We start from the raw sequence: 12,616 nt of genomic DNA on the forward strand, positions 1-12,616 counted from the left end.
GAGATACAGAGCGAAACAGCGGATAAGGCTGAGGGCAAAGAGGCAAATGATACCTACTAAATCGGATCTCTGAGAGTAGAGCCTGGAATACGCATTTTCAACAAGTTACCTAGATGATTCCTATGTGCACAAAAATTTTATAACCTTCCCATAATGTGGAAAATTCCTTACTGTCAGGTTTCTGCATAAGGCAGCCTGAGGTAAAACAACCAGTGTAGCCATCAGCTCTGATGGTAGGAAGATGTTGAGTTTTTGTGGCCTTCCCCTTCCACTGATTTTTTTAACCAAATATGAGAAATAAAATATGTGGAATATGTGACAAATCTGTATTTAATAAAAAGTTGCTTCCTTTTGTACAGCCTCTTAGGAGCCATTAAAAGTGAACCACTGAAATGGCATTAGACAGAATCTAAAATATACAGAAAATGTGAGGTGCATTTATTTAAAATTAGCTCCACAATGTAGTATAGCTATTTCCAGCATTCATTATTATTAATGTCTATAATTGATGGCTGAAAATAGAACCCTCAAATGAGAATAATGTCCAAAATCACATTCACATGAATTGTGAACTGCTCAGCCTAGGAGCATATTGACCAGATGCTCCACACACTTGGACTTCTTTCCTCAATTCAATTCTAGGCTGAACTTCATTAACTCTTGCTTAAAGTTTTAAACTGCCCACACACTCTTTTAACATACATAACAATTTTTTATACAGTTTGTTTATTTATTTTGAGAGAGAGAGAGCATGAGTTGGGGAGAGGGGCAGAGAGAGAGAGACAGAGAGAATCCCAAGCAGGCCCCATGCTCAGAGCAGAGCATGAAATGGAGCTCAGTCTCACAAATTGTGAGATCATGACCTGAACCAAAATCAAGAGTCAGACCCTTAAACTACTGAGCCACCCAGGTGCCCCCATACATGGCAATGTTTATGTACAACAATGTTCCATGCGTATAAGAGTATGGGAAGCAGATACAAACCCGATTTAATCCAATGGAATTTTGTAGAAAATGAGCTCAAGATGTTTTAGGGGGAAACCCCATTTTGGCTTTAGTTGTTGCTAGTATAAGGGACTGCAATGTGTCTTTAAGTGTTTTTGAGTTTATAGGTAAACCCAGAAGGGAAAGCAAGAATATGGAATGAGCACAGCAGAGAACATGTACCCTTAAAATAAGGCTGCTGCTCTTTATACAGAACAGATTTGGAGGAGTCAAGTACTTGAATCACCAAGTAGAGTTGACTCATCTTTAATAGCCAATTTACTTTTTTAATATAAGAAATTAACATCATTATAAATAGACTTCTGTGTTGCTATTCCCAGAATTTGTTTCATTAAAACATGGATGGTTGATGATCATCCTTGAGCCAATCATTCTTCTAATTGCTAGTTTCATGGTCTGATACAAACTGAGGGGTGGCTGGCGTGTGCAGCAAATGATGTTATATTTCCACTGCCTCCCAACCCCAGATAGCCTTGGGTAACTCCCACAGAGTCTCTGGTCTTTGAGTTCCCTAACTAAAATGACAGGATTGGAATTAAATGATCTATCAGGCCCTTTGAAACATATAATTCAATGAGACTATAATTATAATATAGAAACTTACCTGTAAAGGTAGATTAGGTCTTGTCTTCATCACTTACTTTCAATCAGGCAGAACTATTTGCTATTATTTAAACGCAGTCTGTATTTTCCAATGTATTTATACCTTTGCTAAAATCCAAATCCCATTCCCACCTGTCAAGAACTTCTCCATTTCTTAAGGCCAAGATCAAATCCCAGAGTTCTCTTTGCCTTCCTTATCCATTGGTCCAGGCATTTGCATCTCTTCCTTTGGGCTTGGCCGTTCCTGTATACATTTCTTGAATCTCATCACATACAAGTCTGTCTAGTTTTAAGTAATATTTTATTATTATTGACTGTGTACTTGACCAGGATTTCTTCAACAATTATTATTTTATCTAAATCTCTGTAGAAGGTAGAGGTAGCACATAGGAGATAGAAGACTGGCACATAATAAAGATCTGATGAATTGAATTGAATAGTCTTGTGACTTTCGTTGTAGTAAAAAATTACATTTTGTGATAGCCAGCCTCAAAGGTGGTGCCAATGGTCCTCACATTCTCATATGCATCCTCTTGGGTCACACTTCCTATATTGAAGCAAGGCTGGCCTGTGGATCAAAAGAATATGATGGAAGTGATGGTATGTGACCTCTGAGGCCAGGTCATAAGAGACACTGCAATTTCTGACTTGGTGTTTTGGATCTCTCCTCCCAAAGAGTGAGACTCCATGCCATTAAGACATTGAAATAACCTGTTGTGGAGGGGAATGGGGGCTCCCTGCCAATAGCCAGCAACAAATTGTCAGTCATGTGAGTGTGACCTTGGAGACAAATCCTCTAATCCTTGTCAATCCTTCAGACGATTGTAGCCTCAGTATCTGACTATAGCCCCATGAGAGGCCCCCAAGCCCCCAGCCAAGCAATTTCCAAATTCCCATAGAAACAGAGGTAATGAATGATTATTGTTTTAAATTACTAAGTTTGGGGAATATTCATTTTATGGTAATAGAAAACTAATACAAATTTCTTCCTCCTTTTCCTTCCCATGGAAGGCAATATGAGAGTAAAGAGTAGGTCTGTCATTGATATCTTATCTGCTATTTAGTATCAATATTAATCATGTGTTATTCATAAATAAATTATTTGTATTCATATACTATTGCTATATTAAAATATTAACAGCATTGCTATATTGCTAATTCTAATTAACATTCAAATTATTATATGTAACTAACATATTAAATAGTAATATCATTGTTACATAATTAATATACTAATGTTTTGATTGAAACACTAACAATATTTTTTTAAGTTTATTTCTTTTGAGAGAGAATGAGAGAGAGAACACATGGGGTTACAGGCAGAGAGATAGAGGGAGACAGAGAATCCCAAGCAAGTTCCACACTGTCAGCACAGAGTCCGATGAAAGGCTCCATCTCACGAACTGTGAGATCATGACCTGAGCCAAAATCAAGAGTCAGATGCTTAAGTGACTGAGCCACCCAGGTGCTCCTAAAACACTAACAATAACTTTTAATATATTATTTTGTCTACTTTTAAGGAAAATCTTATTATCCCTATTTGAATGATGAGGAAACTGAGGCTTAGGACAGTTCATGTGTTCAAAGTCAAATGACTAGTAGCATACTGAGCTGTGATTAAAGACAAGATCTGTCTCGCACAGTAAAAACTAGCATTAGAGCTTTGCATTTCCTCACTGCATAATCAGTGCAGCAATACTTAACAAGCACTGCCATTGTGAGAATTACGTGAGAAATATCTGTAAAGTTTCTTGCAGGATGCATAGAGAATCCACAGACAACAAGTGTCATCTTCTCTGCCTTCCATTCACAATGTGTCAGTGTTTCTATTGGCGTGACTCTAACATGTGCCCAGGGCCCCAGGCCATTGGGTAGAGCTACTAGCAGCAGGGACCCCAGGTGGGAAAACAGACTGAGTGCCTTTCCCCACATAAGACTCCAGGGTGTCCTCTGGGATTGCAAAACTTGGGCTTCTAGTCTATTTGCTGTGGAAAAAAACAGTGCTTCAACTCAATTGCTTTTAGTTTTCCCCAGCTCAGAATAGGTACTTAATAATAGTAATGCTTTACTTTTTATAGCACCATGGAGATTACAGAGCTCTTTCCTTTCTCTATGTGTGAGAGAATAAATGGAATCGAAGCAGATGTGAATCCCATTGACTAAGAAGGAGAGTTGGAAAGTATTTGTGGCAATGAACCTCTTATGATTGACATACATGAAAACCTCTTTCTTCTGTAAAAGAAATCTCATTACAACCAATTGGAGGTCAATTATACAGAATTGAGTCATAGGAGTCATTGTCTATAGATTTTTTCCCATTTTATTCATATCAAGGCATGATCTTTTTGGAGAGCTAAAACTCACCACATCAATCCACTGAGACAGGGTTAAGTGATGTATGGTTGGCCAGAAAAACATTCAGTTACCTGAATACGTATTTTAGTTTTAAAATAGTTTCTGTAATTTTATTATAACTTGCAATGCTTCTTTTATTCATTTTACAAATTGCTTTCAGAGAATAAATGATGCATTTAAAGGGACTGATCATCCATAGTAGCTTTGGAAAGTGGCTTGTGGACTTAACCACTTAATGTGATCTGGCAGTGGCCCCTAGGAGCTGAGCAGTAAGAACAGCAATGCCTAATTATGGTAAACCTCAAAAGTTTTCAAGGAAGCAATATGGATCTAATTGAGTAGAAGTTTAGCAAGGAGACCACAGCTATTTCTCTGTAGAAGGTCCAGTTGTATACTAGAGATACTGTGTCTGTGATGATTGCCGTGGTAAATGGAAACCAGAATGATGGGGCCCCCTGCATGTCCATTCTTGAGTCAGAGAAATAAGGAGCTTGGCATGCATTCAATAAGGATATCTGCTTTTCTTTGCAAAAAGATGGTCTGTAGGCACCCATTCACACATGTACTTGCTCTATAGGTTTCTTTACTAAGACTGAAGTTTTGATGGATAGGGTTCTATCGTGAAGGAGAACCAAAACATTGAAAAACCTTCTTAACCATTAAACAAAGTTAAATACCCAGTGTTTCCCAACATCATTTAACCATAGAAGCCTTTTAAAATACAATATTCATTGTGATTCCCTCTGTGGAACCTGCTTGCATAATCTGATCTTTTAAGAGAGAGAGAGAGAAGATCTATGGGAGTGAGACCCAGAAAATCTTGTTGAATGGGATCCTCTTCCTTTGTGTCAAGTGTTCTGGTCCCTCACTATTCCCTTAGTCCACTTCCCACTTGTCTAGCATGAGCCACTTCTTGTCATCACACAATTCTTTGAGATCTCTAATAAGTGGCCCCTGTGTTGTGCTTAGCTTCATGCCTGTCTTCTGGTCCCCATTTGCATTGATCTGTTTTTTTCTTCCTTGCTGCATTCTGTACCCATTCCTTCTCAGATTACCATGGCCTAGTCTTTTTCAACTTTAAGCTTCTGGAAACTTGGCTTGCTCAAAGCATTGGTAAAACAATTTTATTAACTTATGTGAGTTTCTGAGTTGCTTCTGACTATAGATACTGTACATTCCTCTTGGTTACTGAAACTCTGTTCTATCTCTGATCATGTGCAAAAGAGGTAGGTGCTTATATATCCTGGTTGTTGGTCCTAGGATTCTGTTTAGACTTCTTGTTATCTGAATCCGATGTAACTTTTGTGAAACACCTAGCTTATCACTAACTGCTTGGTTTCTCACTCCAACCCCTCCTGAACCTTCAGTTTAAATAGAAAATGATCAGATGTCTTAGAATCAGCAGCCATTGAACTTTTGGACTGTTGGTTGTTGAATTTCTGTAGCACTAAATGGGACCTCACTCCAGCCTCATAACTTTGTGGGACTAAAAAGTTTGAGAAAATGTGTATATAGTGTTTCATTAAATACCCCAGGGATCTGCCTAGGTTAATTTTCTTGTCAAGGTTGGAAAGTTTTCCCCATAAAATATCAAGCCCATTGTTTCTATGGGGCTGTGATACATTCTATTCTTTCCTTTTAATGTAACATTTAGGCTTATTCTTTTCTTTTAATTTAGTAACACTTAGACCTGCTTTATAATAAGGAAAAAAGTAACCTTATGAACAAAGAAGCAACCAATGATCTTTATTTCAGAGAAATTATTTCATATACAAAGGAAAAGAAAGAAGTTGCTTTCATCATAATGCTGATCTTTGCATTTCTTATCTTTCTACATAAAATATTTAATGTTTCCATCTTATGGACCCCTTAATTACATCATTAGCAAATGTGCTGCAAGAATTAAGCACCAGTTGAGCTTGTTATAGATTACACACATTCTAACATTCTGTTTTCACATCACTAATAACTTAACTTTGTGATTTATGTTGGAAAGATGGCTTAGGGTGACCATTTCACTTTATTATTCTTCAGCATTGTATTTCATCCACTTAGGTATTTCTGTGGCAATTGTGTTTTGATGAGAGGAGATTGCTCAGTGTAGCCACATCACAATAACGTGAGATAAAATCCAGTGGGCCCAGCTAGCTTTTGATGAGTTCTTGGATCCCATACACACAAAAGAAGCATGTGAAAATAAAAATGATAAGGATCATTTTTGCATTCAAAATTTTTCTGATTTAAGGCAGATTGAACTTTTAAAATACATCAGGAAAATTTTCACTTGCAGTTTGATTTTATTTGATAAAGCATTTGTAAAGCTAACAATGCGTCCCTAAAAAGTCAGCTGCTAATGTAAAAAGTACAATGGCAAGTCTAGACAGTTTGAGGACCCGCTTTGGCTACTCAACATACATATATATATGAATATGTATATTTTGTGCGTGTATATATACATGCATATACATGTATACATACACATATGGTTATGGATATGATTATAGATATAGATATATGCATTTTTGTCTAAATTATTTCCTGATATGTTTATGTGTACCATTCACCTCATTTCTCTATCAGCTTGAATTTCAAATGTTAGAGTAGACCCAATTTTCTTCATCCCTCATCCTTAAAAACAAGTTCTTGCAATATATCTCTCTCCAGGAAGAGACAACATAGAAGCATATTTTGAGAAGTAAAGCATTGGACTTAAGAGCAGGAACTGTGGAACCAGATGGACTAAATTCATATCTCTTTCATCATGTTGGTAGATTTAATCATTGGCCCCAAATCTGAACCACTCCCTGTGTCTATACCCTTGCTATTGTTTCAGTGAAGGGGGGAAAATACGTTCTAGTTCCTGGACTTTTGCCTCAACTATTTGGTTTATTTTGGCCAATGAAAAATACAGGAAGAGATCCTATGTTATTTCCAAGGTTAGGCCTTGAGAGACCTTGAGTGCTATCAGTCTCTGCTCTTAATGGTTTTGCCACTACCTTGAGAATATACCTCAGGCAACTTGTTATTCCAGAGAAGATGAGAAACATATAAAGCCTAACTTAAATCAATCAATTTACTCTCCCAAGGCAAGCCATGAAAGACTTTAGAACATGTCAGATATTACCTAAATTGTAAAAGTCCACACACACACAAAGTTTGAATTTTGGGGGGGACCTTATAAATAAAAGTAAATATTTTTTCAACAAAAAATCCTTCCAAATCCTGTTGAAATTTTGATCTATGAAAATTTTCATAGCATCCTAAAACCTCATATTTGTATTTCACTTTTAAGTTTCTCAAAGCATTCCATTCTTGTGATCTCATTTTATCTTCACATCATCCTGGTGAGATACAATGGCTTTATCTGCATTTTACATGTTGGCCTTGATCATAGGGTGGCCTGCACTATGCTGTGAGAAAGAGAATGAGCTGAGCAAAAGGTAATATGTGAGAACAGAAGGAATATGAAGGCAGAAGATCAAAGGTCCTGTGTCCACAGGAATCTGAGGAAAGTTTATCATCTTTTCAGGTGTCAGGATCCAGTCATGATGGTCGGGGTGGGGAGGGGTTCAGTGTGAAGGGAGAAGGCTTAGAATGATTATGGGAGGCTGAGGAAGTGATCCTTAACTGGGTTTTGGTAAAAATTTGTAAGGGAGAGGTAATTTGCAATGTGTCCACCTGGTTATCCAGCCATAGAAAATAAAGATGGCAAAAATTCAGCAAATGGGCTCCATTCTAATCCCATTTCCTCCCAGGTAGCAGCAGGATTGGGACAAATTCAAGGTGAGAAAATACAAAACCAAGATGGGGAGGGGCAGGGGAAAGGAATTAACAGAAATTTGTCAAATGTGTTGGGTTTGATTGGGGGAGGAAGTTGAAAAGGCACTGGACACTACGGACACAAGCGAAGAGTAAATGAAATGAGGAGTCTGAAGTAAGACTATGTTTGCAGGGTTACAGTGACACAATCCAGCTCAAGCATGATGCAGAACAAGTTTGGACTCTTTCTTGATACCATCATGACATGTATTGAGGACCACTGTCAGGGTGGGCTTTGTGGCTTACTGACTCCAGCAGAGCATCTGCAGATGCTTGGTACTCATTTGCACTATCTAAGACATGCACTGGTTAAAGCATAAAGAATTATAAATTTTGAGGGGTGCCTGGGTGGCTCAGTTGGTTAAACCTCAGACATCAGCTCAGGTCATGATCTCATAGTTTGTGAGTTGAAGCCCCGCATCAGGCTCTGTGCTGACAGCTCAGAACCTGGAAACCTGCTTCAGATTCTGTGCCTCCCTACCTCTCTCTCTCTCTCTCTGCCCCTCCCCTGTTCACATTCTGTCTCTCTCTCTTACTCTCTCAAAAATAAATAAACATTAAAAAAGAATTATACATTTTGTGAGTAATTGAGCCCTTGGAAATTTCTTTTTTTTTTTAATGTTTTATTTATTTTTTAGAGAGACAGACAGCATGAGCAGGGCAGGGTCAGAGAGAGAGGGAGACACAGAATCCGAAGACAAGCTCCAGGCTCCGAGCTAACTGTCAGCACAAAGCCCAATGCGGGGCTCAAACCCAAGAATCGTGAGATCATGACCTGAACTAAAGTCAGATGCCCAACCAACTGAGTCACCCAGGTGCCCCAAGCCCTTGGAAATTTTTAGTTTAAACCCCTTTAGTTCACAGATGATAAAATAAATAGAGGTTGTGAGTGAGTCTGTGATTTGTTAATAATCAAGACCCAAAGCTTAAGAGCCAAAATTTCAGATACTTGTTTAAAAACTAAAATAATTTTACATTTTGTTTATTTGTTTTTGGAAGACACCAAAGAAATTGGCCAATGCTGGTTTACTTCATCTCAGTTTCCTTTGCTTCTTACATTAATGAAAATAACCCTGCCCCCAAAGCATCATGTTGGTTGCCGTGCTGTCTTGAACATCATAATTCTTGTTTTAAGTTCTATCATTACTCATTTTAATGCCTGCATAAAAAACATGGATGGGTGGAGAGATGAGAGAGAGAGAGAGAGAGAGAGAGAGAGAGAGAGACCCTGGACCATAAGGGGTTTGGACAGGGCACTCATCCCAAAGTTGTATGGGACATGGAATACTGTCTATCTCCTTTACCCCAGGAGTTTGCTTCAATCTCTCAAGAGATGAACATCTGCCCTTACTTAATAAGCTAGCTGATTTAGTTTTGAATATGAAGATTGATTACCCAAAATAATTTGACTAAAGATGATCTATATTCTGAAGTATAGTTATTTAGTAGGATAAGCATTAGGACAAGAGACAGGAAACAGAAGACTAGATTTTAACCTGGACCCTTTTCCTCACCACCTGGTGGCACTGAGCTCACCACGTAACCTCTCTCTGCTGCACTCACTTTATTTGTGAAATGGGGCCTTCATCACACCTCTGCTCTGGACGTCACAAGTATAATAGTGAATTAAATGAGGTAATGGACATGAAAAATACTTTGACAATGAACAAAGTTTTATCCTGATGCCGACATACATGGTTATTATGCATTTATCATCACCATTTTCCCATCCTTATCAACTGACTAAGTTAGAACCAGTTCAAAGAAGGCAGGGTCTCCTTTCTGGAAGTTGACTCCAATTTGTTACTTAGGTAAAATATGATTATTGCTCTTCTTAAATGTATAAGTAAGCAGAATAACATTTTTCATGTGAAAGTTTATGCCAATTCATGTTCATGTGTTGGTACAGTTATATTAATTCTATGTGATATTTTCCCTCCAGTGCCTTTGTTTTTGAAACAGCGTAATAAAGTGACTTCTGCTAAATAAATAGGCCTGCTTACAATAACTGATAGTTAAGTGAATTTATGCAGGAGGCATTTTGGTGTTGTGGACCAAATTAACTAGCTGAAAATCCATTAACTTCAAGGCTCCAGATGGATATTTAGGATAATTTCTGAAGTACAAATGTAAAAGTCATGGTAGAATTTTCTTTGGCATATGCATGGAATTTCTACCATGGGCCTATTTAAAAAATCAATATCATAATAATTACATCAAAGCAAAAAAATAACAAAGCATTCTGTGCATGATCAAAACTCTGCAACTGAAAAGTCCAGCCACTCCAGAAAAAAGAAACATATGTAATTAGTGTCTGCAATTTGCATTGCTCCCTGACACCCCTGAACTTAATGGCGAATGATGCAATAGCCTCTCTGAATTCGACATCAGTAATGATTGTGGTTTCATGACATTAAATGAGGAATATGAAGGGTCCTCTTTTACTATTCAACCATCTCCACTCCTGCTTGCTATGCATAATCTCAACCCCACCCCTCACAATCCACTTCATTCGGGTAGTCTCTCTTGGTGACCACTAACTAACCTCTGCCATCTGCCTGCAGATATGTGAGTGACAAAAGTGTGCATTGCTTAAAGAGGACATTTTATACTGCTTAAGGGAAAACTATGATAGGAGCAGAAACCTAGAACATGTAGACATTTTGCTAGTGCTGCCAGCAAAGGGACTGACAGACTCATTCAACTAATCAATCGACCAGGACTGCATTTGTTGACATGATAGAAATTCCTGTGAGGATCCAATCTGCCAAGCCATATGAGAGACACTAGACTAGTGTAATTACAAGGTCTCTGCTATCAGGGAGCTTATAACCCAGGTAGGAAACAAGGTGATCACATAAAATGTCATCATCAGACTATAAAACATCCCTCCTTCCTTTGGGTCCCTGTAATCGCTAACATTTATTCAGCACTTACTGCGTGCGTGGTACCCTATGCAGATCATTGTTTAGTCTATGAGGTGGATGAAAGCATAATCCCCATTTTACGGATATGAAAACTGAGCTTTAGTGAAGTTAAGTAACTTGCTCAAGGTTACACTGCTGGCAAATGGTGACAGCAGCCTTTGTAAGCATGTGTTGAGCCTACTGTCCACCTGGCATTGTGATATTTGTGTAAGGCCTTATCTTTTCTGTCAAGGAAAATCATGAAAACAGGAAATTTCTGTCTCACATATCCTGTGTCTGCCATAAACTCTGCCGTTGTTTGCAGACTGAATATATACATCCCACTCAATATTGAGTGACAGCTCCATATTTAATATGCAGTGACATGTAAAAGGATAGGACAAAAAATAAGGCACTACAAAAAGACCTCATTAATGAACGAGGATATATGCCAGCAGCAGATTTTTTTTTATCATAAATATGATGAAAAATAGAAACTGTTATTGGAAGCATAAAAGTATGTTGCAGGAAAATTATTTTTTGGAAACATCATCAAAAAGTATCCTAATAATTACCCAGAGCATTGGTAAGAGAGATCACACTTAATGGTACTCATTTACAGCACATTCTAATTGGCTAGGAAAACTACTGTTCTCAAAGTCAAGGTTTGAGGGATGCACAAGGTTGAACAATGTCCCTCCAAAGTTCTTGACTGCTGAGAAGCTCTGAATGTGACCCTGTTAGGAATAGAGCATTTGCAGATATTCTTAATGAAGATGAGCTCATGCTGAATTAGAATGGGTCCTGAATTCAATGACTGGTGTTCACATAAGAAGGTCATATAAAAATCATGTGAGGAAGTACTGACCACCTTTATAGAGTTGTTCAAGGGTCAGGGATATTTTTTTAAGATGCAGATTCCCAGGCACCACTCCAAACCTACAAATTGTAATACCTATGCGGGAGATCAACATTTATCATTTTTACCTGGAGCTCCTATGCTCACTAAAGTTTGAAAACTATGACTTTTGGTGATGTGAAGATGTATAAGGCATAGTAAGTCTCCCTGATTACTTCTTGGTCAAGGAGTTGAGTCATACAAGGTAACTTAACAAGGGGTAATCTTACTTGTGGCAAAAACCTAGTCTAAATGTGCAAAGGAGTAGAGCCCATTGTGAAATGGAGTACCTTAGGTAAGTGTGTTAAGAATTCACATCTTATTTTGGCCCAAACTTCAGTACATACCAAATATCCTGGAGATATTCAATGATGTCTGCATGGTTTGCACACAGACCAAACAAAACTTTGTAAAGTGTGACAATAGCACTTATTCAATTGTTACTGAGTGGTAATTACTTCACACTCATTATCTCATTGGATATTCTAGACAACTCTTTAGTGTCAGTCCAACACTAGTCCTATTTCACTGATGAAAATGCTGAAATTAGAGCAGTTAAACAATTCACCAGAAGGGACAATGTGAGTACGTGGCCAAGTCCACATACAAAATCTGGACTTTCTGGATTTAGGCTACTGCCTTTATTCTTTTCCACTCTACCACAGCTCCAGAAGAGATCACCACTTTTGTGAAAGTCACATGGCTTGTCTAAACCCAGTCTTGTTGGTAGATGGATTGAGTGGACATGAAGTCATGGAGTAGACATGCCATCGCTTCCAGAAGACTCAATTTCTCACCAACACTTAGGAAAAGTAACATTTTTTTACTCTAAAGTAGGAACAAATATATAATTGAGTAGAAGTTTTAAAAATTAATTGGCCATACATTTGTGGGTCCAATTTTGAGTTCTCTATTCTATTCAAATGGTGTATATGTCTGCTTTTGTGCCAATACCATACTGTCTTGAAGACTACAGCTTTGTAGTAGAGGCTAAAGTCTGGGATGGTGATGCCTCCTGTTTTGGTTTTCT

This window comes from Hyaena hyaena, unplaced genomic scaffold, assembly GCF_003009895.1.
Source record: "Hyaena hyaena isolate Hyena2069 unplaced genomic scaffold, ASM300989v1 scaffold_411, whole genome shotgun sequence".
NCBI lineage: Eukaryota > Metazoa > Chordata > Mammalia > Carnivora > Hyaenidae > Hyaena > Hyaena hyaena.